The sequence below is a fragment of the Lepidothrix coronata genome, unplaced genomic scaffold (assembly GCF_001604755.1).
Source record: "Lepidothrix coronata isolate B3197 unplaced genomic scaffold, Lepidothrix_coronata-1.0 Scaffold185, whole genome shotgun sequence".
In the NCBI taxonomy this organism is placed as follows: Eukaryota; Metazoa; Chordata; class Aves; order Passeriformes; family Pipridae; genus Lepidothrix; species Lepidothrix coronata.
In genome coordinates, this window is record NW_016690365.1 from 1,703,948 (window position 1) to 1,731,323 (window position 27,376).

The 27,376-nt window shown below is 34.3% G+C and overlaps 1 long non-coding RNA gene across 1 annotated transcript in view; it reads left to right on the top strand.

The window, feature by feature from the left end:
* The window catches only part of LOC108505176, a 599,626-nt gene extending 573,732 nt beyond the window's left edge, over positions 1–25,894 (top strand). Inside the window, exon 8 of the long non-coding RNA XR_001877411.1 lies at positions 25,860–25,894. This is a non-coding gene — a long non-coding RNA (uncharacterized LOC108505176). The remainder of the gene's footprint in view (positions 1–25,859) is intronic.
* The last annotated feature ends 1,482 nt before the right edge of the window (positions 25,895–27,376 follow it).

A 27,376-nucleotide genomic window follows, 5' to 3' on the forward strand; every position in this document is an offset into this window, starting at 1 on the left:
ATACAGTAGTTTTGTGAAGCTGAATACTGACATTCAAAGGGAAATGTGGTCTGAACCTTCAAATCATCAAGGACCACTCCTACAAAAATTGAATATGAATTCATGCATACCATTGAATCAATTTCTTTTTAGTTTTAGGAGTGTCCTTTCCATATCTTTTTAAGAGAATTCATAAAAAGTCTAGCTAGTGCGAATAGCCCAAAGGCATATTTAAGCTAATGCATCCTAAATGAAATCTTAACCTTCAACCTTCATTTTGTAAAAGCATATTCTCTAATTAAATAGTGCTCTTTTCACCCAAGTGAAAGGTGTAATGCTGATTAGGTTTATATCACTGAGGGAAATTTTGCCACTGCAAGGTCAACATCTGTTGACTTAAGCACTAGAAGGTATAATTCAGCATTTGAAATCATAGCTGCTTCTAGTAGGGTTAATTAAACACTAACTCATCATTTCCTGGAAACTCATAACAAATGTAAGCATGACCAAAGTCGAAGTGTTCAGTTTGGTTTTAGTTTTTTTACGTTCTGATATGCATTGCAGAAGTTCAGCTCACGTAGCATATAGGTTAATGAGGTACAACCAGGAACCTGGACAGAGCTGAGTTCAATTGCAATTTTTTCTGGGTTGATCAGCCTTTTTGCCTTGTGTCTTCTCTAAGGAACAAAAAGCATAATGACATTAATGATTGGTACTCCAGCCTCAAAAGGTGATGGTTTAATCAGGAACTCTGAATGTGACTTCATACACAAGTCCTTACCAAAATGTTCTCATTTCTCTCACTCCACAGACTGAGCAAGAACACCTTAGTTGGAATACAGACCAGATATAGAAGAAAAAACACATCACTTCTTTCATGCAGAAAAAATTAATTTTTTGTGAATATCAGTGTAATTACATAAGCATTTCTGGTACATAACTAAGAAGGTCAGATGCTATGATGGTGTTTTTAAATTTTGCTTTCAAACTTGTGAATACAAGTGTTAAGTACAAGCTTGTAAAGATACAATACAAAAGAGGTTTCCATTATGGAACTTCCCTCTCCTACTTAATGCAATACTAAAATCCTACAGAGTTCAATACATATTCTTAATAAGGTACCAAAAGCATAGACTAAGGACCTGAAGCAATATTTATTAACGATATTATAAGATGTGTATAAAATTATTATTAGTATATTATACTACATTTATTTATTTGTGTATTATTATTTTATTAGTATTAGCATTATTTTATATATGTGTATATATATATTAGTATATATATATACTAATAATATATATATATTATTAGTATATTTTGCTAGAGAGCTTGTAAGTTACAAGAGAGAAAAGATGTTTAACTCATTTATATTATGTTCTTCGTGGTTTCTTCAGTACAAACATAAGAAATACTATTTACATTTAGTCTTAGACTCAGTTACATATATTTTTCCCATAGGATTTCTCATGTAATATTTTCTCTCACCAAATTATAGAATCATAGAATCATTTAGCTTGGAAAAGTCCAACTGTTAACCCAGCACTGCCAATTTCACCACTAGACCATATTCCTAAGTGCGATATTTACATGACTTTAAAATACCTCCAGGGATGGTGACTTAACCACCCCCCCAGGCAGCCTATTCCAAAGTCTTACAGTGAAGCAATTTTCCTTAACATGCAACCTATTATCCTACAATCTAAGGAAACTGAAGAACACTTTGGAATGAAACAGTATTTCAGAATATAGTCTAACTTTTAGATTATTAAAAAATTATTCAGTAATTTTCAGTGTGTTTTCCTAGTGAAGATATAGAGATATAAATGCCATCTATTGTTATTTGTGATAAAATCTCTGGGATGATTCTCAACCAGCAAATTGATATTCACACAGTACCTGCAAGAGGTGGTAGGATGGCATGCTTGATTGTCAAAACGAAGTGATGCTCTAAGATTGAAACCGTGTTTTAAGAGCACAAGGAATGAAAGTCACCAGCAGCTTAATCTACATGTTAAGGCAGTTAGGGTAAACTTGTTCTACTCTGTCCCCAGAAAACCCATCAAAACATGGGAAATTTCTCTGACACCCACAAGTGCAAATTTCAGTTGTAGGGAAATCAAATCCTGAAGAAACTCTCTCATCAGAAGTTTTCCCTGCATGCACTCTCTTAATACTCCTTGACTTCAAATGAGTAAAAAATGCCTTCTAGATAGAAATAATTTCTAGTGTCTTTGTATGCTTTTATATATAACTTTCTTACTCCATTTGAACTCTGACTTCTTGCTACAGTATGAATCAAGAGAAAGACCTTGTATCATGAGGAGAATAAAGAGAAAATAAGCCAGATTTTAAGAGACAATTTTAAATCCTTTGTTAGCTATAGACTACAGAATACATGATGAGAAGTCAAGGAATGTTAGCAAAAGCACAACAGTACTAGTTTTTATATTTGTTTAGCATATAAACAGATAGCCTGTCCAAGAATACAAAATCTTAAAGAAATTGGAGTAGTTTAGCTGGAATACTAAGAGTTACCTGAGGAAATAAGGTCACTTGAAGAAAATTAGCATAATGGCACTGAAAAGTACTGAATATCTTTATAAAGGATTTCCTTATAATTCTAAATTTAACTTAAAAATTTCACAAGACTTTACAGTAGGTCAATTGAAAAAACCTCTGTTTAGTTAAATACTTCAATTTCTTTTTATTTGCTGAAGGATGTTTCATCTTCTCCATCCATCCCATGCCCTATTATATGTCTTATCTTATTTGTATTCTTCCTTTTGGTTTTTACCTAATTTTTTGTTCATATTTTTTCAATAAAACATAACAATGAATTCCAACTCATGTATTTTTTCAAATTCATATAATACAGGACAGAATTTTTACAACCTGCTACTCTTTTATCCTTCTAGTCATTATTTCACTTAGAAGATAACGTCAAAAGGAATTGAACATTGTCACTGGGTAATGCTCTCACAGCAAGATGAATATCAAGATATTTATGAAAAATAAAGGTTCACATGAAATAGATATCTATTTCAAAGCAGAAAAGCATTTTCCAGTCAAAATATTCAGTGCTGGTCACAAGATGTCTGCCCATTTGAATTGTTTTGAAAATGTGAAAGAGACAACAGATACAGCTAGATTGGTAGCTTTCCTGCTTGACGTTAATCATAAAAGTTCTATCTCATATGAGCATGGGTGTAAAACAAGTATTGGGATATTTTCCTTAAACATTTTCTGATTTATTAGTTGCATAGAAATGCATAATTAGAGAGGTATAAAATTTTGTATATTTGTATAAATATACAAAGAATATTTATACTCAAGAAAATATGAGTATTATTTAATATCTATATAGATATATAGATGTATAGATATGATAATGTATAGTCTAACTTTGCCCATATATAAGATGAAACTGCTGAAACTGAAGCAAATACACACTATTGCTACTGGCTCTATGCTGGCAGACATCTTAACCAGAAACGAAAACAATAAGTAGCTGGTAACTCAAAAAGTATTGAAATATTATAGGGCAAACATAGATACCTTATATGCCCTTGATCTTGTAAAGACATTTTCCAGCACTATGGACACAGACTTCCAGTTTGTTGCAGCAGATGTTAAATTTAATCTAATTCTCTGTGTTGCCCTAAATGACAAACAACTAGAAAACACAGTTGAAAACAAAGTTAACAAGACATGGTTACAGCTGCCTTCCAAGTTTCTACTTGCAGTGCTTAAAAAATTAGTTTCCCTTCTATATCTTTAACTCTGTTGTTTTGACACCAGTAGTGTTGAGATGCATGTTATGTATATACGTATGGTGCCATGAGGTGCATAGTCAACAGAAAGTCTCCCTGGAGAAATAACTTCAGCAGCACATCTTTAGGAAACCAAATAAAAATTGTGTGAAGTGTTTACTATTCAAAGTGAACAAAAAATTAACATTTTAAAAAAAATAGGAATATTCAAGTACATATGATTAAGAAGATAATTTTGCAGACACTAATCAAAGTTGGTCTTATTCTTTTGTTATAAGAAAAGAAAATTTCATTAAAACCAGCAAAAATATAATAATATACATGACTTTTCTCTTGCATTGGTTACAATTACTGTTTTCATATGAGGTTTCCTCTACTCTATGAGAAGCAGACATCACTTATTCATGTGAGCTGATAATCATGTACAGGTTGGCTTAATGAGATTAGTGCTTTTTTGTAATTATTATGGTAATACATTGCCTGTGACTCATACAATTCTCTTCTATTAATTAGTATGTGATTGCTTTAGTATAATTCATTTCTTCAGAAGCCCCAAGTTTATTATACTAAGTTATATAGTTATTGACTTATTACATATTTTATTTCATTATGGGTTTGTTGGTGTTTTTTTTTCTGATTGAAATTTCATCTTTCTCAGAGCCCACAAATTTCACTTTACATTCTCGGGATTTTTTTCACTGATAAAATTACAGAAAATATACAAAATAAGTCATTACTTGTGCTCAAATCCTGAGAATCACCATTGTCTTTAAAACGTTGCTTGGGATATGGTGGAAACATTCTAAGGAGCCATCATATAATATCATCTCCACTTAGGTTGATTTTGTGCTTCCAAGGATGATTCCTAAGATTTAGGAAAACGGACAAGGTGGTGTGATTTCTACAGTTTATTGTTTAACAGAGTATACCCTTGATGGAGAAAATGCCAGAGTTAGAACCTTGAGAAGTACCAGAGATTTAGAGCAACAAAAATGCACCACCATTTCCCTTTAATCAGCAGCCAATGTAATGCATTGCAAACACTCAGGAAAGCTGCCCTGAGTTGGCTGTCTAAAGCCTTTGAGCTCTAAGAATGAGTCTGTGTTGAGATGGTTCTGAAAAAAAACAGTGCAGCAAGCCTTGCAGTCAACACTAGAAACCTTGGAGCAATAGCCTGAATGTATTTCCTGTGAATTTGTATTTTACAGTAGGTTTGCTTTCTATCCTGTTCTTGTTTCCTTCTCTTCCTCAAGCAATGTGGAGAAAAGTAAGAGATATTCTGCTAAATTCCCTGTCTGAAAGGAAATGTCCTTTGAAAAAAACCAAATGTGGCAATCACAGACCAAATAGAAAGAGAAAATTTGTGCCCAAATCCTGAACAGGTTTTGTGACTTCTAGGTAACAGAAAAAATGCAAACAAAGTATGCTATTATGGTATAGGGAAATGATATATGTTTCTCACAGAAATTCAAAAATTAATTATACATTTTTTGTAAAAATGTTAAAAAATAGTGATCGTACATGGTGAGGACACCAGCTTATTACTGTTCAATCAAAATAATCAAGATACGGTAAAGATACACTGACATCTTCTGAACTGCCAACCTACTGATTAAAATTTTCTATCACATTATAAAGTCAGACTCAAGCTTAATCTTGTAATTTGTTATGACAGAAGTCTTATACTTCACCAAATGACTGAATAAATATAGTATTTTTTGTTAATTGTGTGTGAAGCCACTTACGATGCTCTCTTTGAGAGAAAAAAAAAAGCAAAACAATAAAACTCATGCTAGTTTAAGCTTCTAGAACAAATATATAATGGCTCTTTCTATATAGTTGGTAGATAGAAGCTCACCTGTGGCAATCATGATGATCAAGCTAATGAGAGTCTTGCTTTCCTGTAGAGAAAAATTGTTATTGAACATCAGCCAAATTTTGAGTTCTTCTAGGTTTGCTTAAAAACCTTTGAATTCATCTGGCTTTGCTATTTATATATTTTTTTATTTATTTATTGTTTATATATTTTTTAACCATGACTTCTTTTCAAGAAGAAACACTGGGAAGCAGACAGAAATATTGCTACACAAAAGATAATGATTCCTTACATGAAAGAATTTTATTAAAAAAAGAGATTAAAGAGTCCTCTATAATGTGAATGGTTCCTTGGAGTTTGTTGGATAATTAACTTAAACACGAAATAAGTCTGAAAGAATGTTTCTGGTTTTAATAGTTCCCAAAGACTATCAGTGTAATCCTTGCTTAGATAAGACCAGCAGCTGGCTATGGACCTTACATGTTGCCAGTTCATTTCAGAAGCGATATGTGACAGTGTTTGAATATTGTTCTTTGCCATATCTCGTGGTTTTGAAGTTGTATGAAGTTGTTTTTGACAAGCTTATTGGCGGTAAAACAACAGAATTTCTAATCTGCTCTGGATCTATTTTTAATTATCTCATTAAAAATAAGATCCTGTTCCTGAATTTATTAATTCCTACTTAATCTACTACCTCTTACCTGATTAATTTTTTTTTAAAAGACAATAATATATGGACTAAGGAGTTTTAATTTCAAAGCTTTCTGCAGGAACTTATATGCATTGATTTTGAGATAAATGGTAGTACCCATGCAGAAGGTGAAATATGAAACTAACAAAATACTTTAAGGGATAACCTCATTGTTTGCAGCTTGCTACAGAGCCTCTTATACACAAAACCCTAAGAAACAGTGAACATTTGACAAGTATATGTGAATTCCCTATGTGAAACACTACTCGTCAGGCTTAGTAGAAATCACTGAAATAATGTTGACTTTTTTTTTTCTTGTTAAGATGCAGAGAACCTGAGATAAACATAGAATGAAGCATTGTAACCACAACAAAAGTTACTACCATTTCAGGATTTAAGAGATTTTTTTTAAAAGTAGGTGTTAAAATTGGCCCAATTACAATATCTAAAGTAATAACTTACCATTCAGAGTTTTTGAATCCCACTGAAATTAATAGCTGAAAGCAAAGCTTTTTGTTTTCTTTGCTTTAGAGTACCATTTTAACAAATGACCTGAAGAAGGTTTTCTTCTCTGAAGTGTCTGGCTTTTGTAGTCTCAAAGAGCAAATGTTGCTTAACATCTTATCAGTGTTGATGTAGGAACTAATTAATTTTTATTCTATATATATGTCAGTTTGACTCCAATTATTTGGGTATTTGAATTTATATGGAAAAAAACAAAAGGAGATATTCAATATTGTCCCTTTTTTCAGAATTAGTTGTCTGTCTCCATGATAGTCCATCAAAAAATTGCTAAGAGCATAAGACTGAAGATTTTGTTAGTGAAGATATGCTAAGCAGTGTGTAAGAAAGCATGGTTCTTGCTATCATAGCTTCTCCCTTTGCAGTCAGTGAGAGCTGTGATAAATTATGAAAACAATTCTACTCTGTGGAAAACTTTCTTTAAATTATTCGCTCATTATTTCATTTTTTATTTTTGTATGTGCTTTCTATATTTAATATAGAGGAAGGTGTTGCCAAAGGAATAACAGCAACTTTACTGATGTGTATATAATTGGGACTGTCTGCTCTGGTTGATAACAGTAAATCTTTAACCAAACTTCCACACATTGGTTTCCTGTTAGGCTACTGTAGTAACCTCAGTTTCCAGCCTGTATTTGTTTATCTGCCTGATGCAACACTTTGCTTGAATTTGTTGCTTTGGTATTTACCCACAGTCTTCAGAGAGTGAGAAGGGATTTTGCATTTCAGAGGAGCTTTACCTTGAAATGTTTACACCATTATTAAAGCTAGGTGGCCTACATGGAGGTCAACAACTTCTCAAAGAGAACATGATACCTAGTATTTTGTTTTGCCAGATCAGATTGCTTTCTCAGAAGTGGCTCAGGAGGAGCCAGGAAAGGATTTTGTTTCTTTGCAAAGCAGGAGTGTTAGGCTTCATTGAATCAATTTGTTTAACAGTGGCTTGCCTCTGTATAAGGTTCAGTCCCTCTCACTTCAATCATTACAGTGGTACTTTGCTATAGATGAGATCTATTTTTTAAAGTTTAATACTTACGGAATTAAAGTTTAAATTTGATAAAGGCAAATGTTCCTAATAATGCAGTTTGTGAGTAGGCTTTTCCAATGAATTTAAAAAAATATTTGCAGAAAATGTTGTGTGTATAAATGTGTTATTTCTTGTAGTATGTTTATTGTACACACAGCACAAAATTTTACTTCATTGATATGCTGGGGAGACATTCAGTGAAAACACAGCTCTTATCTTCAAGTTCCATGGGAAGGGCTGTTTCATTGCATTTGTGACCAGCTGTACTGAAGAGTAATATCTTCATTTGGGGGTGGATGAAGTAATTAAGTAATCAGTTCAAAAGTGCTGTTTTCTAGATTTGAAAAAGAAGATATTTTCCCTGAATGTTAATGTGGTTTACAGGCTCTGGGCTAGATTATAAACTCTGGTTTTTATAGTTGCAAACCTCAGAAAAGAACAAAATGCAGAATCTGCAAATGCAATAGAATATTTTCAAGATAGCATCTTCACATTTTATCTCAGTTGTTGCAACCATTTCTCAACAGGGAGGCCTTAATAGGGGTTTCTAATGCTGAGATCAGTGAAAACAAGTCCCAGATATCCTAAGTAATAAATATGTCAATAAAGCTTTAGTGAAAATAAACATAAACATTCAGTATTGCATTGAATTCAATAAATGCTGTCTAAAAAAGGTGTTATTTGGCAGTAATAATACAATTTTAGTGTTAGTCTACTAAAAACATTTGGTTTTCTGGTACTAATATGGAGCAAACCTAATGCCAATTAAGGTAAACAATACATAAAAAAATCTTCAACATGGTTATGTTTCAGCAGTATTTTAGGCTTTAAACAAACTCAGTGTAGTGGGATCAGATGTATCTTATTTCGTTTTTAAACGTTTCTTCAACAGAAGACTTAAGGTTTTGTAGGCTGGAGGAGTAATATCTTTAAGATGGCAGTACAACAGTGCCCAAAATACAGAAATTATACATCCATGAGGGAAGTTTTAAAACAATTGGAAGACTGACTAATTTCCAAACTAGGACCAGGATTTTAAGGGTTATCTAGTGTGACATAAATAATTGCATGTGATTATTAATGTCAGACTCTCATGTCTCATTTCAACGCTAAGGTTTAAATAGCTCCAGATGAACTTTGGGCAAAACAGATGAATGCTAGAATCTGATTAAATAACTCATCTATACCCATGATTTAGGATACTAAATCTGAGAGCCCAGAAATGAAAAGCCAGTTACATCATCGGTTCTTATAACACGATCTGGTCATTTTGATTTACAGCTAATTGTTTTGCACAGTTTTTTTGGATTTTTTTTTTTACAGCACTTTTCATAAAAACACTCTGGAAGAACCATTTTTTTTTACCCTACAATGTATTCCATTCTGTGCAGAATGCAAGTTCCACTCTATCTTTTAAAATGGAAATGCAAACCAGAAAAGGAAGAGTCAAATTACTTCTGATAAACATGGCCCTGCCTCTAGAGGCTTCTAGGTTTGGGGTTTTTTTAAATTAATAAAAAAAATATGGACTGAATTCCAAAGAAGTATCAGCATAAAATAAGGCTTCTATGGGTAGATTTAATATGCATCCTTACTTTTGCCATGTTGAGTTGTTTGTATCTATGATCTTTCATTCAGTGCAAATGAGGATATTTCCAAGGGTTGAGTAATTCCCCGAGTCTTTGACAAACTCTGTGTTTCATCTTCTGAAGCTGAATAGGCAAAATGTTGACAGGCAAAATATTACCAGCCAAATTGTGAAAATTTCTTGATGCACTCTGGCTCATGTAAGTTTCCATTTTTTTAATCTGTGACTGAATTTCTTCAATATAGTAATTGGTCTTTATAGAAAAAAACATGATTTGTAGACAACAGCAGGGGTGTGTTGATGATGGCTAGTTACTATAAGGCACAGAGGATTAGGCAGCAACTGTTGATGAATGTCCCTGACAGCACTTACACAACTATCTGAAAATCTGTTTTTGCTGCAAATACATTTATATTCATTTGTAATGGGTATTTGAGCTTCTTTCTTCAACATCTTTTACCTTCTGGTAATGTATTTTTCAAAAGTAGTTTACCATTTGATTGTTTTCCCCTTTACTGTTATATAGCTTTTTCAGCATTTAATTAAACTCCTAGTTTTGTACATTCACCTTCAGAAAATCATACCAATCTGTTGATGGGCTAAAGTTTCATTACAGCATCAGATTCTATGTGAAGGAACCAACTCTGTATTCATTGTAAGATTTTTATTGTCTTGACTACACAAATAATTGTAGTGACTAAGAATTCATTTCTGTCTTCTGACTTTTCTCAAAACTGCATTTTCTAGGCAGTCTTTGTTTCTGTCTTCTATTACAAGTCTGAAGATTCAAAAAGACTTTGTTAATATCTTTGATCCCTATGTTGTTCTAGAATTGAAACCTATTGAGTTACATGAATTTATCAATAATTTAGTTTTTTGTTTTCTATCACTATATATTTTCAAAGTTTGCAGAAGGCCAAATAAAGTGCATTTGCCAACATAGCACTTGAATGGAGAGATTAATACATCAATGTTCTGTAAAAGCGTTCTTCTATGTATCAAAAAAACCACTTGCGATTTCTTGTACCGATGATTTGTCTCTGAAACCATTTTTCCAATCACATTGGAATTTTGCAAAGTTTGATTTTGAGAGTTGTGACAAGTCAACATCAAGTAGCTTTGTAACAGTGAATTGTACTGTAACTGTTTAATTCTTCAGCTAACAGTCAGCTATCAGAGGTAGGATTTTGTGCAGAATTGGGGACAGATGGTCTTCCAAGGACAGAGTTTGTGTCTCAGTAATGGCGGGTGGGGTCCCTGGCAGTCTCCACAGGCAGTTCAGAGTCCTATACCCAGCATGACCTCCCATGGGAGGGTGTAGGACTGCAGCTCAGAGGCTGCAATGACCTCTGAGACTTCACATCAGAAACACAGGCAACAGCTACAGTTGCAGGAAGCATCCACTGGTGGGGGGTTTGCAACATGAGTAATCAAGCTGTGAGAGGAGGTCAGCAGACCATATGTCTCTTAAGACACTGCTCTAAAAGAGCCTAAACCTCCAAGCTGCATCAAGGAAGAGGAGATAGCATCTGTGCATTTTCGACTGGGAAATGTAGACAACTAGGCTGGTAAAGGCTGCGATCTTGTGAACTCTGGCACTAGTATGACTGTTCGTATTCCACCTGCACCTATGACTTGCAGAGCAGGTTTGGGAACCCAGCGTAGGCAAGGGCAGGACTTCTGCCCAAAGATTGTAATCTACCTGTGCCTGAGATCTCTGGCAACAGTGACAGGATAGAGCAAAAAATGCTGATGGGAAATTCCCTGCTGTGGTGATGCAGGCTGCTAAACTAACTCACTCTGTTAGCAGGGGACATTTGCTGCATGCTGAGGGTTTTGGTGCAGAACATCTTGGATGGGCTGACAAGGTTTGTTCAGCTTGACAGTTGGTAAGACTATTAGTCCACATTTCTTCTCCATATAGGCACTAGCAGTAATCAAGGAGATTAGGACTTAATATGTAGTGACCACACATCTCCAGGGAATGCGAAGAAGGGCTTGGTGCCTGGTAACTTTTGCCTGGTCTTGCAGGCAAATGGGAAAGACTTGCAGAGAAGTGGATGAATCTAGGAAAACAAAAGCTCTTTTCATATTTGGTGTGGGCAATAGAGTTTTTATGACCATGTAACCTTTTGTGAGGGTTGCTTGGAAGAGAAGGGATCCACATGACTAAATAGGGAAAAGTGTCTTTGTTATCAAGCTGGGCTTCCTCAACAGTATTGATCTATGAACAAGAAGGAAAGGCAAGAATGATCAACAATCCAATGAAAAAGCAGTGAACCAAGTTGGCAAACAAAACATGAGAGAGGACATAAACACTAAAGACTTCAGCAGCTGGACTACTGTCATGAATAGAGGCGAGTTCTTTGGGAAGGACAGACTGGGCAAGTAAGATGGGAGAGCTGCCCTTCACTTAGGAGAGAAGGATTTATGGAGCTCTTTCTTTCCTTGGGTGATGGGCCAGCCAAATTAGTGTGCAGACCAAACTGGGAAACACTGATAAGTGCCTACTACATACTATCTGAATGAAGAAGAGCAAGCAGATGACACCGCCTTCAGACAACTTCACGTTCACAGGGTCTTGTCTTCCTGGAACAATTGACTCACCCCAATGTATGCGCGAGGGATAATACAGCAGAGCACAAGTAATTCAGGAGGTTTCTGAAGTGTGTTGCCAACAGGTTCTTGACACAGACAATCAAGGAACCAGGGAGGGGAGATGAACTGATGGACCTAGCAAAGAACTGGAAGAAAGCAAAGGTTCCTCCTGTCTCCAAGACAGTAAGCAGAAGTATCTGGGAAACTGCAGGCCAGTCAGCCTCACTCTGGTCCAGAGAGTTCATCTTGTTCACACAGAAAGTTGTTTACTTCTTCTCTGATCTTTTTTTTTTTGCAGAAATTTCAAAATATAGTAAGTATCATTTTTATTTAGCCTACATGGTTTAACCTGTAACACTTGTTGAACCATTTAGTGGTTTGAACAGAAGGTATTTGAAAACTGAAAAATACTTCTGAATGAGTTTAGTATCTTGCAAAAAATTAAAACCCCATGGACATTTATATGTACACCCAAACCACAATTTTTATTTTCTTTCATTTGTTTGTAAATTCATCTTGATAGTACCTAAGGAGTGATGGAATGATGTTAAGCTATTAATTTTTTCCTCTGATGATATCCCTATTATTTCAAGTTAAATTTTCTTAACTAGTAATTTTACTAAATATCAAGCACCAGAAGATTTTAACAACTCTCTCAGGAAATCAGGGAAAACCAGAGTACCTGTATTAGTCCATTGTGTTGACATAATTGGATCACTTGCCCTCTGCCACTGCTGAGTGAAACATTTGTATTGACTCACAGGTCAAGTATCTATTAAAATGGTGATAAATCAATCGCCATCCTCACCCTCATCCACAGAAGTACAGGAGCTGCAAAGTAATGACTGCAGTTCAATGACTTAGTGGGCTTTTTTGTCTCACATAATGAGACAGAAATCTTGGGTAGTTAATTAAGGCACTGTATATTTGAACACCTTCATAAAAAGTCAATGAATCAGTTGACACAAATCAAGGCATGAATCCAAGAAACTGCAGGTGGGATGAAGTGAACAGAGCCTATCAAAGCTCATCACATTTGAAAGTCAAAGACACGAGTTGCTCCATTAAAAAATTCAAAATTATGTGTGCTTCTCCTTTCCTTGATCTTTATTACTTTTCTCTGTATAGCACATAAGAGCTATGTGTATTGACTGCAATTTATACATTGAAGTGAAACCATGTTTTTAAGTTTAGTTTAAATAAACAGTTATAACAGTATCCCACCACCTTTCTATTACAATAATTCTATGTAATTATTTTCTTTACATTTTCTCTGAGAGATAGTTCTTGTCTGAATTGGCAGATTTTGCCAACCCTTTTGCATTTCTTTAATAGACACAAAATGAACAATATTACACTTCTTGTAAGGTAGTAGGTTGTGTGGGGATGTCAGTGTAATTTATCCACATGTTGGAGGACAGGAAGAGTCCTTATAAGGTGATCACTCTATTTAGTGAAGAAAAAGTCCCTGAGTAGTTTATTTCTTTTGTGTTTCCAGAGTACAGTTTTTAGGTATTTATATTGTGGGCATTTCTTATAGGAAATTCAGTGGAAATAAATATTTGATCTCTGGTGTCTCATTTTCACTTTCCAAAAGTTACCCTGGCCATTTGAGACTACTCCCTAAGTCTTTCCATATCTGTCTTGGGATAGTAACAGACTTCACTAGAAGCATTATTTGGATTTGGAACTCTCCTAAATCCTATAGAGCTCTCACTCACTGAATCCTCTACTAGAATTTGCTGTAAAAATACATGGTAGAGAAAGCACAGGCAGTTTCTTTTTTGAAAGCAACTCCTGAAATGGACCACTTCTTTTCTGTTTCACACACTAAACCATGGAAGTGAACGCCATCATCTGCTCTTGATTTCAGAGGCAGTCCGGAAGAAACACTGTCACTATAGTGCTGTCAGATGAAAATTTACTAGCGGGAATGAAGCTCCTCCTGACATAAGGAAATTCAGTCCTTTAATTGTTTTTATACCAGAGAATCTGTCTGTTCTATAATGACCCTAAGGATTAGGGAACTGCAGACAAGCAATAATTTTAATTCCCTTGGATCAGATGTTTCTCCCCAAACAGGGGACAATTTTCTAAGTACAAATCAAATATTTTGATTTTTTGATTTTGCATTTAGTAATAAAAATAATGCAATCCATGCATCTTAATGATAGGGTGATACTCATTAGCCATTAAAACCTTCTATACCTATGCCCTTCTTTAGTCATTGTTGAGATCTGCACAACCATTGTCTGCTGTTTACTGTGTGCCAATTTACTAAAATGACATTAAGTAGTATTTAGGATTATCTTTATCTCATTCCCAGGTGGATTATGAGAGTTTTAGTATCTTGAGTTAACCTTTTTTTCGGTGTTCTTTAAAGGAAATTTTGATATCTTATTTTCTTTCCCCTTTTAAAACACATTGGAACCGTTTTTTGTACCAAATTGACTTCTTCATTTTTGTGCTGTAGAGATTTCATTGGTTTATTTGTCTAACAGAACACATACATGTTTTGGCAACTGTAGATTTTTTTGAAAGACATAATTGCAAATATAAACGTATTTTGGTGTATGACAGTAGGTAGCATGGAACAAAAAAAATCCATAGACCTGATCCTGACATGGGGGGAAAAAACAAAATAAAACCATAATGCCTCTCTCTACCACCCTCCTACAAATGCATCTTGAGTGTATTAGTCAAGAGGTCAGAAAATTCATCATGCATACCATATAATGGAGACAATCATCATGTGACACTTCTATAGTACAATGTCTTTTTTTCACATTGGTATGACATTATTGCAAGATGGCTAAAATAAAATGAAAATAGGACAGTCTTACATTAGCTACAGATTCTCAGGCTGATTGTTTTCTCTACATTTCCTTTAGATTACCCTTTTGTCTTCTTGCTACCATTTACTGACAATGCAGGATTAAATATATTCCCTGAAAATTTCAAGAACACGCTAAATCCATAATGCAAATTTTGTTCCATAAAAATAATTCTTTCCTACTATTTCATATTACTTTAAATATACTTGAATTGTGCCGACCTCTTTTAATTGTGGTGGAAATTATATTATAAATATAGTGAAAATTGTCACATTTAGATTATTTTAATAATACAAATGTCACTATGTCTACAAACCTTCAAACATAAAAAATAATAATGAGTGTGGGATTAGTGATGATAAGTCAGGGAAAGGGAACTAAGAAATACTTTTTCACGCCTCTACTAGAAGAGGATTTTTCTTATTTTCTTACAATTGATTTTATTTCAGCAGATAAACAGACCCAGTTCTTCCATTATTTCAACACAGTGACTTCCTGTTTCCCAAGGGTTTCCCAAAGCACATTTTTTCATCCACGTGCTATGTTCACAGTTTCTTTAAGAATCCAATATCTTTTCACACATTCTTTTGCTTGAAAATTATATAGAAAAGGGTCCTTCTACATTGTAGAGCATAGGAGCATGATGGGAAACATGGTGTCCTTTGGCAGTACTCAGTGGAGAGCTAAGTTACTTCTCATCAGTGCAAGTTATCTAGCCTGAAATTCTCTATTTCCATGATTTTCTGAAGGCCAGAACATAGGGCAGAGCATGAGACAGACAAGCGGGGGGACAAACCAGAATAGGGACATGGGCAAAAGAGGGAGGAACATAGGAGGAACCGGGGAGGGAAGGGGCGAATGGAGGCTGTCCCCTCTCTCTGCAGCTTCTTCAGCCAATCGGCAGAGAAACAGAGGGGCAGGGAAGTGGACAGGCCGGGACATGCCCGGAAAATATAAATTCTGGGGAAACATACCATGTGTATATACATAACAACTGTAAAGTCTGTATCATAAGGTCCTTTCAATCACTGTATATCTTTTTCCACTTCTGAGATTTTCCCCATTCTGATTCCTGGTCCTTCACAACATTTTATGTAGCCTTTTAGAAATCAAATGTTAGTTCAACTCTGTTTAGTTTTCACAGATTAGAAGTTAAAATTATGGTAGTTCTTGGGGGTTTAATTCCCATTCTGTTTTGATTATTACGGTTAAAAGATTAAAAAAAGAAAAGGAAACACATAACATTTAATATTTGCTATGCTCATCATTAGGTTGTTCAAGTGCATAAATAAGAGCAATACACTGTCATAAATCCCGTGTCATTGTACAATGTGATACTTTATGCACAAGTAGATAAAATGTCCAGCTTCAATCTTTGTCAGATAAATCTGGAAACATAGCTTACCTCTTATTAGTACTTCTTGCTTTATAACTCTGTGCTAATAAACCTCTAACCTTGGGGATTGTCAACGCATAAACTAATATAATCCTTTCATATATAAAAAATTTTATTGTAGAATTATGTTGACACAGAAAATTTGAATCATTCATTCCAGAAAGACCACCATAATTTCAACAAATATTATCAAATTTTATCAACTTCTTGCTTATGGCATGCATATGAAATAATGAATATGAAGAGAAATGTTGACTAGTTATTTTCTGTTTCCCTTTCCTACATACTGCAATTTATTTCTCAATTAAAAATTAGGTGAAGAAGGAACTGTATTGTGCAGTGGGAATGAAATAAAGTATCAGTTCAACTAGAAAAAAGATGATACAGTTTGCTTATAAGAAGCAGAAAGAATGTTTAAAGTTGTTGCTGTTGTGAAGAATATTTACGAATCAGCATGCCAGCTGATTCTGAGCCATGTGGTCCAGGACCACCAAACCCTGTCCCAGACTTGCTATAAAAGATTTTTTGCTCTGCTCCATTTTTCCTGGAGAAGTTTTGTGACAGTTAATACACCTGATCAGTTTGGCTGATCTTTTTCACTGGCATAACAATTAACTTCAGTAATCAGCCAAATTGTAGCTGGAATAATTACAGCTTAGATAAATTACCTTCCTTGTTTTGATAAGGCATTATTGTCTTTAATTCCTTGTCCTAGATTTTTTGTTAATGCCAATGTAAAATATCCTTGTATTGTTACTATTTATCATTTTATTTCCCAAGTTTCTGTAGGGAATAAATTGTTCCTGTTAAGAACTGAATATAAAAGTAATAACAATTAACAGAAGGTAAAATGCAATATACCTAATATGAAAACTAATACAGTGACAGCAGATTCTTTGTTGCCACTCTTAAAAAGAAGGCATAAGTCACTCTCCTATCATTTCTGTATGACAGTGTTTATCAGTATTGTCAGTCTGATTCTTGTGAGTCCTCCATCTGGTCACCTACACTGTCTTTTGTCTTATACTGTTGCAACAGCTCTGGGGCAGTGCCAGCATTTTCAGTCTTTGTGTTTGAAGATCACCCAGTATAACATTAAAAAAAAGGGTGATTATTCAGCAATGCTACTGAAGATGCAGCTGTTCCCACAGAACAATTTTCAGAAACACCAAAATAATGAATAATAATGAGAGGAGCCCAAATAAATGTCTGGATGTGTTTTGACTAAATGCTAAATTTTTACACTGTTTTGCCGTACCCACTTCTGCATTATCAACATGTGCCTAAGCATTGTAAATCCCCTTTCAAACCAACAAAATTAGAATTATAGACATTCTGAAATGACACTCAAGTTTGGAAGGTAGTCCTTCTCCAACTGAGGTATATAAGTTAATCATCATTCAGTTTAATAAATCTGTTTGTCACTTAAAACATATGTAAAATTGTAGTTTCCTTTGTTGACCAGTAGTTCAGGAATTCCATAGCATTCTGAGTCAAAAAAATCCACAACTTTCTATGCTGCTTTTCAACCCTTTTGCAAATTTACACACATGCTTTAGTGTTACTTTTTAAATAAAGGGCCAAGAAAAAATTAGCCAAAATGTAAATTCCTTTGTGTAGAAATGAAACATGGGCCTATGGTTTGCTATGAAATTTTAGATGCTTCATGATAAAGTGTATGTTCAAAAATATGCAGTGCTTAATAAGGAAGAGATATATAAAGGTCTAATATATTGTACTTATTATTTGGCTGCTAATTAAAATTGAGTAGTGCCTTTGGAATTGGTTTTATATTTTGTGAACAATGTCTTTACTTAAATAATAGCATTGTATTCTCTCTACTTTTTAATCTATGGTTATATAATGAAACAACTATAAAATGTTCATAAAACCTGGTAGTGCACAAATTCTACCAGAAACTGTTTTTGGAAAGTATATTATGTTAATATATTTCATAGAGTGAAATTTCTCTTCTGCTCCCTAGTTAACCTTAATTACTACATTCATAAACTACATAACTTTTGAGTCCAAGGAAACTAAATTGATAATGCATTCAATTTCTTCTACACCATATATTATGTTTAAATTAAAATGACTTTTGCTTAATAACATATATAATTAGACTTCTTATTAAATCACTATTTTCTTGCTTTCAGGTAAATAGAAGTTCGTATTACTCAGAATGTGTTAGATTTAACATTTTTAAGGAAGGATGCCATAATAGCAATGACAGTGATATTTTCATAGGTGAGATATGACTTCTATTTCATGAGCAAACTAAAGCCCATCTATGTACTCTCTTTTGCCTTAGAAAGTTAATGCAACTGTGTTTTTCAAATGTACTTCTGTTCCAAAAGACAATTAGACTGTCCCATTTCAATGTATGGTAGATTAGTTATTTTCCTATGCAAGACCCAGTCTTACAGACCATACAACTAAAATATAATATGCAATCTTCTTTTATTTCCTGTTTAATATATGTGTTAGTGATTGGGCAAGGTACAAATGAGTGCTTGATAGAACTTACTGCAATGCATAAGGGAGATGACAAATTTTCTTAGCTACTAGATTTCTGCCTTTCTGTGGAATGTTGACTTTTCTAAATTATAATTTCACATTGACTCCCATTAAGGAATACCAACAGTATTGTACTGAATAAAAAGTGAAGAAAATTAAGATAATATAGCAATATTTTATTTCTCCAGTGATGCACATTTCAGGTGCCTTTTCATCAGTGCAAACATGTTTTCAAATTACTGGCACAATTTGACAGCAGTACCATTTTTCGCGTTTTGATATTTTGCTTTCCCATTCTTTGAGATATTCCACTGCATTAGCCGTTGCTTCAGCTGTATTCCAGTACCTGGCCAAATGTGCACTACATGCTTGTTTTGTGAGAAATAAACCATCATTGAAGGTAAGGTCAGCTTGCTACTGCAAAGCCATATGTAACTGCAGTCTGAAATTATGATAAAATATTACGCTGCAGTAACATAGGGTGAGTGCAGAAGAAATTTTTAATAGAATGAGCAACAGCTTTCAGTAAGAACCAGTTCAGACTAACTTGACCATCATCTATTATTTATTCAAATTATAGTTAAATGTAAATAGAACATAAAAGTAGGAAGTCTAATCATTAGAATGCTAATTCCAGCTGATAAGCAGGATTTTTTTTTTGAGAGGGAGAGTCTTAAATTATATCATATACTATCAAACCCTAATTTTTCCTTCTATATCTCCCATCTCTTTTCCTATTGCAAGCTTTTTAAAGGCTTTTCTCCACAAATTTGTGTTGATCTGATTTTAGATCACTGATTATTATAAATGCAACTGACAACCTCATTTCTTCTTTTTGGCAGTATATGTAGCTCAGTTTTAATTCTATGTTATGTGTGTATATATATATATGTATATGTATACATATATATATGTATATATATGTGAAAATCATGGCAAATACCTCTGGGGTGGTTTTAGTTCAAAAAATAAAACTTTTTTACTGTTTTTTGCAAAGATATGATGCAAACAACATCTAAGTCTCTGGAAAGATTTCTGTTTTCTAAAAATAACTTCATTTATCATCTCTTTGTACTTTATTATGGGTTCATGTGGATCTGAAGATACTGAAAAGCATAAGCAGTAAATGTCTTCTAATCCTTATTTTAACTTATTTGCCTGAAATTATATGAACTTTCATTTAAATACAACCGTTAACTACCTACATATTTGCACAGGGAAACAAATGAGTATTTTTATTCTATGACAAGATGCAATTCTGCACAGCCTATATTTATTGTTTTGTCCCACCTTAATTCCAGATATCTGTTTTGGCTGTTTTAGATATTCCATTCTCAGCAGGCTGCAGATACCAGAAGAAATTTATTACTGACTAGTTTTTTATGCATGCTTTCATATAAGCCCATGATATAAGTTTTGTCTGTGTCTCCCTAATGTTTACCCTTCTGATGAATCTACTTGGAGCTTTGGTATTTCCTCATAGCTTTCCTTTTCTAGATTTAACAAGATGGGTGGTATCTTCTTAGGCAGGCTGTGAGCTCTTCTGATTATCTTAAAAACTTTTCAGTGCATGACTCTCTTTTATGTACTTTTGGCATGTTTTCAATACAAATTATCAATACAGTTATCCTTCGTAGAGAGGTAAAGGTGTGAACTTTATAAAAACATATTGAATTAATATTAATCACAACTTCTTTTCTTTTCTATTCTATTTTACTTTGCCAAAGTGTGAACAAAGTAGAAGGTCTCAGCTGGCATTTCATAGCAGTGGGTTTTGTTACAAACACCAAGACAGAAAACAGGGTCTTCTTAGAACACTAGCTCTTTTTCAGGAGAAAACCACCTTTCTGATTCTTTATTCAACTTTCACACTTCAGTTCCTCAGAGTTTCTTGCTCTTTTTCATTAATGTAACTCAATGATTTTTTATCCCCAAATATTTTCTCTCTTCTCAGTTTTTTTTTCTTTTTAAAATACTGCTTTTAAAAACACTGTTAAATTATCATACCATCTCCAGCATTAAAAATGTAATTGTGTAACTAAAACTGAGATAAAACAATAGTTTTACTAAATTTGATAAAGGGGGATAAGTATCTGGAAAAAATCAAGTTTTAGTGACTTATCAATAGATAAACATTATACTTTTCTACTGAAAGAACTTCCTTTTGATTTTTTTCTGTGTTTGATTTTCTGCAGCCAAAATATACATACATATGGTATTCCAAAAATGCCTCAACATAAGTTCTTTGGTTGCTAAAAGGCCTGTTTAACACTTTGCTCTAGTTAGAAGATAATAGTCTTTTAAACAGGCAGTGACCTAGATATTATAATTCATATTCTGGCTATTCTCCAAACGTTGAAGTTATTTATATCTGATATTTTAAATATCAAAACAGCAGGTTGATGCTACCAAAAGCACTGGGATTCTAGCTCACTTTTTTGTAGTCATCAATTATAACAGTCTCCCTTAATATAAGAAACCAGACTACATGTGAAATCTTTTTATTTAGCCAAATGTTAACCAGACTGAACTTTTCAATTTTTCTTACAGTTCAATAGAAAACAAGCACATATAGACACACACAAAACCAAACTTAACCAACCAACCAAAAAACTCTACAAAATTTCATTTTAAATGAATCAATCATATGGAGATTGTTTGTTCCTTATATTAAAGTACTCAGTGATACTGCTCCTATTTTCAATCATTTATTTATATTAATGGTATTTCCATATGCATTTGTAAACACGAGATAAAAAATAAATAGAAAATGTAAAGGAAGTATTTTTTTCTCAGGATGAAGTTTTAAAAATCCCAAACAGGTTATTTTATTTTAAACAATAATTATATTCTTCACTATCCCTAATAACAAGAAATATTATTGTTGTCCTTGATGCAATGAGCAGCCACCCAAATTCAGAAAATATCCATGCAGTTCCCATGAAGTCAGTAAGGCCAAACAAGGCAACTGGTAAGGTAAAGTAACCAAGGATATGGTTTCCTGTAGAGAATATTAGATTTATAAGTGATAGGCTGAATAATATGGTATGTGACTATCTGCACTTGAATGAAGTAACACAGTTCCATTGGCATACTAACAGAAGTATTAATTAATAACATTAACTGAATATCTGTTGTGGTTTAATTTTTGAAAGGGCCCATTGGAGGAAAGACCAACCAAAAGCATGTAACAAAAAACATGCAACACAGAGCATGTAACATTTTTCCAGCACTATATTCCAAAATCTCCCAATCTATTCCATGTCTTGTGTTCAACTCCCATCTGGGAAAAAAAACCCAAAACAACAGAATATAAAACTTGATTTACATTCATTGTATTACATTATCATGTTAACTCGTCTCCATGGATGGAGGTGATGAGTTGGGTAATACAAAAGTGTCTTGTTAAATTTGTATCAGACTAATATATAAAACCTGCAATCCAATCTATCCTAAACTCACTGAAATGTATTTCTGAATAAATATGGAAAAGACAGTAAATTTAAATATATTTAGCAACCAAGGATTTATAGAAGGGAATTAGTTGAAAAAAAATTAGAACTAAAGGTAACTGCAATTATATGTAGAATCTAACTGTCATTACATGAAGAAGGATAATGACGGAGTAATTCCCCAACTGAGTTTACTTCTTGTGTAAAATGAATATAGCTAAAGACATCCACTCATTGAACTTTCACTGGAATTGTGACAATTAGGGTCTCAAGAACATATATACCATGATGTCAAGAAAACAAACTGATACTATAGACCTGGAGTCAAATATGAGTACAAGATGATAGTGCAGAACCAGTAGCACAAAGGTTTTTATAGCTCCTTAGTTAATCACAGGATTTACATTGTTTCATAATTCCAAACTCCATTAACCAGAGCAGATTGCCAGTTTTGTGATTCAAGTATTGAACTGAAGGCAGGCAGTATGCAAGATGGGATCATCCTAGGCCTCATTATCTAGAAAACTTAAAACCCCATATAATTTCAATCTTTAAAAAAAAAAAATCATTTCCAGAATCTTAATCCAATCTCATAGGCAATGAAGCTCTGATACTCAATATTCCAAGGAAAGAGTAAGTGCATTATCAAAAGTGTGCCTAGAAAGGCTTGGAAAGACACATTTTCTTCTGAAGTTATTACATTAACTTAATGATCCATAGCAAAAGTTCTGTGAAATATAGCTAAAATGGCAAAACATTGGAGAAAAGATAGCCACTATGTGTAAGAAAAATTAAAAGAAACAAGTATTCACTTGAAATTAAGCCTTACTTCCATGTTTTCTGTCTCTGGTTTTCTGACTGATCAGAATAAGCATGAGGTACAGTTCTACACAAAGAAAAAAAGGAATAAGGCCAGGTCTGCATCAACTATGTCAAGAAAAATATATGCTGTAGAGACAAAGGACAGAGGAAACCCACTGACTTGTTGAGAAGAAATGCCCTTATGGTAGCTCAATATTTCTATATAACAGGAGAAACTTTTAAATATGGCACTTGGCTCTTGATATTTTAGTGACTGTAATTCTTGCTGTGTAATGATACACAGATAAAGATCCTGCCTTAGTGATGTCTAGTATGACATCTGTGAAGTGTCACTGCCAAGAGCTTTCCACCAACAACTTCATTATCCTGAAAAGGTTTGGTAGGAAGGGACCTTAAAGATCATCTCATTCCAAACTCACTTCCATGGGCAGGGACAACTTCCACTAGACCAGGTTGCTCAGAGCCCCATCCAGCCTGGCCTTGAACGCCTCCAGGAATAGGGAGTCCAAAACTTCTCTGGGCAACCTGTTTCAGTGCCTCACCAACCTCACAGTAAAGAATTTCTTCCTGGTATCTAACCTAAACCTACCCTCCTTCAGCTAGAGGCCATTCTCCTTTGTTCTATCATTACTTGTTGTCATGAAAAGTACCTCTTCAGACTTCTTTTAGGCTCCATTTAGGTACTAGAAGGCCACTCTAAGGTCTCCTCCATGCTGGACAGTCCCAGTTCTCTCAGCCTATCTTCACAGAAGAAGTGCTTCAGCTCTGCGTTCATAGTGTCTGTCCTCCGGGCTTGTTCCAACAGGTCAACATCTTTCTTGTGTTGAGGGTCCTAGACCTGGACACCTTACTCCAGAGAGGGGCTCACAAGAGCAGGTCCAAGGGCTGTATTATTGACTTCAATTGAGGGGTCTTTTAGGTTTTTCCCCCTTATCAGTGATGTTTTTGGAACCCTGTCGTTGTTCTACACAGGGATCAAACACATGACGCTATTGAACAAAGTGATTTCTTTCCTCTTTTGATGGTAATTTCTCCTAAATTGTTTGTAATTGTCATATTATGATCCAGACACTTCACCAAATGATACTCAGCCCAATGTGACTGCTATGCTTTATCAAATTAATTTTCCATACTGACTACCACTGGCTATGCATACAGAGATGACATAAACTGATAAATTCTAAGTCCAAAGCACGAAAAAAATATATTAACAGTCATAACAAGAAAAAAAAAATAAAGGCTGTAATTAGGTTTTGAAACAGAATTGGAGGAGCACCACAAACAAATTTATTCCAGAATTAGTAAAGTCTTCAGTCTTGTATCACTTATTTGCCCTGCTATTGAAATATAAACCCTACCTTCTTAGGCTCATGAGAGAGGAATCTTTTTCAAGCTATGAGATGTATTTCTAGAGAAGTAAAGAAAATTAATAAAATTCCTAAAATCTCAGTACAATGCTCCAGAGAGCTATTATTAGGGGGGAAACATGGAACTGAGTCTAAGCAACAGTTTGAATAAAAGTGGTAGGATTAAGTTTTAAAGAGTTTACAGGATTCCTTCAGGTCCATCAAAAATATGAAATTCTAATTACACAAACTTGTTCCTTTCCTTAATGTTTGGAGAATTTTTCTGATATTATTACACCTATATTAAGTAAGAGAGAGGATACAAAGGAAGAGTTATTTACTTCTTTTATTATGTCCTGTGGAGGTATTAATAGGAAAGAAGACAATCTTCATCCGCTTTATTTAAAAGTAAATATGAAGTTTCTTTCTGCAGAAGTTTAAACCTCACAGAGACTGTTTTTGCAGTATACTTTCTTGAAGAAAATAAAATTATTTTCTCTTCTGTAAAGATTTTATCTGGTCATTTACTAACAGCTATAGCCATCCGTTTGGTAATTTGCTTTTCTTTATACTTTAAATCCCTCCTAAAATTCCCAGAAGAACATAGTTTGGTGCACAAACTAAATTAGAAGGTTTTAAATATATAAGTTTATATGGGTACTGGTATTGGTATTGTTAGTGTCTAAGACCATCAAAACGGGAGAAGAGTTTAAGTCCTACCTTCCATACCCTTCTTTTGTTCTGTCCAGAACTTGCACAAGTCTTACAAGTTTTTCTCCTTCCTCTCCAAAGAAGTAGCTAAAGATAAGGGAATAAATTTCTTATGGAAAAAGCTTGTGGCTTTTATGCTACATAGCTTAGGAAATTTACAAGGGCTAAAAAAATTTGAATCCCTTTGGAAATCTCTTGGAATTGTTTGTGGTTTGCGTAAATAAATTTAACTTCTGGCATATTTTATTAAAAAATATCTTTTAGAATTTCTCTTTCCTCACCTTTACTCCCTAATTTTTCAGACCTCTGACAGTGCTGAGAAAGTATCTAATGTACAGTCACTGTAACCACTACAGTAAGGTACAAAATAATGCCAGGTCTCATAACAACTCAGAACTGGAGATGAGGATGACTGATAAAAAGACTGTGAAGGAAACTTAGAAAACCATACATTGACTAAAAAAAAAAAAAAGTTGATTTGTTTTACTGTTTAGTTGTTCACAAGACAGGGATAAGATTTAAGGCATGTGAACTTTTAGAATTATGTTTGAACTTCAATTTTCATGTATTTTTTGGTCATCTGTAAACTGGATAACAGATTCTCCTAGCTGTCATTTCCTCCTATGATAATACTTTATGTAGTGAAGTGTCATTCACAAATGCTTTAACAAATTGTGAAATCTGCTTACAGATGGAGATTACATACAAAAAAAATATTATTATTTAGAAATGCTTTTCTCTCTGTGCCTTTCTCTGAAAATCCTTTTCTTTGTTTCTTTTCTAACAGGAGTTGAAATTCACAAAGTTGAGGTAGGAAACTCATTATATTACTGGTAATTTAACTAATTTACTCAAAGTCAATGATATTAAAGCTTTATGATATTGTGATTTGTGTCTAGCAGTTATTCACTACGGAAGTTTACAGTCAAGGTTTGTAGTCAGCACAAAATATCTTTTCTACAATATCTTTTCTACAATACAGAGAACTACTAGATTTGTCTTATCAGTGGCATGTTGGATAAGATGTTCATGTAAAATAATCAACTATTTTTCTGAGCTTATAAATAATTTTGAAGCATGATGCCATATTCCAAGTCCTATCTTTCCATTAATGCTGAAGTTTTCCTGTAATTTACATTTGACTCTGATCTGGTCCCCATTAAAACAGAAAGATTTAGGGACTTGTGTCTTCACTGGGCAGTGAAACACACTCTTTTTTCTTTCCAGAACTCCAAAATTTTCTTTAAACCAGAAGAGAGGGAAGATTGTGCATCTGACTAAAGTTAGTTATATTATCTACATAGATTTGTGATAAAGCTGAGTTTATCAGGAGACACATATAGAAACCAACATGTTTTTTGTATTCATGTCTCATTTACAGAATTGGAAACACCCACTAACTGACATATTTTAGTGTCAAGGAGCTCAGTTGTTGCAGTGAAATTAGAGGGGAAAAAAAAGCTTTTTAATATATCGTTTCATAAGGAAATTTTTACCTAACCTGCACCAAGAGGGTGTCAAGAGGAAAAGAAGGGCAGTTGTAATAGGAGACTCTCTTCTAAGGGGAGCAGAGGCCCTCATAGGCAGACCAGACCCAGCCCACAGGGAAGTCTGCTCTCAGCCCCTTGGGTAAGGGACATACTGGAAAACTCTTCAGTCTAGTGAGGCCCTCTGATTACTATCCACTATTGATTGTTCAAACTGGCAGTGACAAAATAACAAAGGTAAGTCTGAGAGCAATCAGAGATTTCAGGGCCCTGGGACGGTTGGTAGAGGAAGCACAAGTAGTGATATCCTCTGTCCCTCTGCTAACAAGAAATAATATTGTTTGGAATAGGCAGATCCATCAGGTCAGGTAGTGGCTCAGGTTGGTGTAATCAGAAAAATTTTGTGTTTCTTGACCATACGATGATCTACTCAATACCTGGTTTACTGACACCTAATAGGATTCACCTGTCTCAGAGGGGAAAAAGAGTTCTAGTGCAGGAGCTAGCAGGGCTCGTTGACAGAGCTTGAAACTAACATGGAAGGGGGAAGGGAACAAAACCAGGCTCACCAGTGATGAGCCATGGATTGGTGTGCCAAAATTTGAAGAAATGAGCACAAATGGGATCCCTCACACTGCTTCTTGAGTTGTTGGCTACAATGTACCACACCTGAAATGTTTCTACACCAATGCAGACAGCATGAGGAACAAAAAAGAGGAGCTCCGAGGTTTGGTCCATTCCCAGAGATTTGGGATAAGTGAAACCTGGTAGGATGAGACCTGTCACTGGAGTTGGGTAGTTCTGTTGGATGGATTAT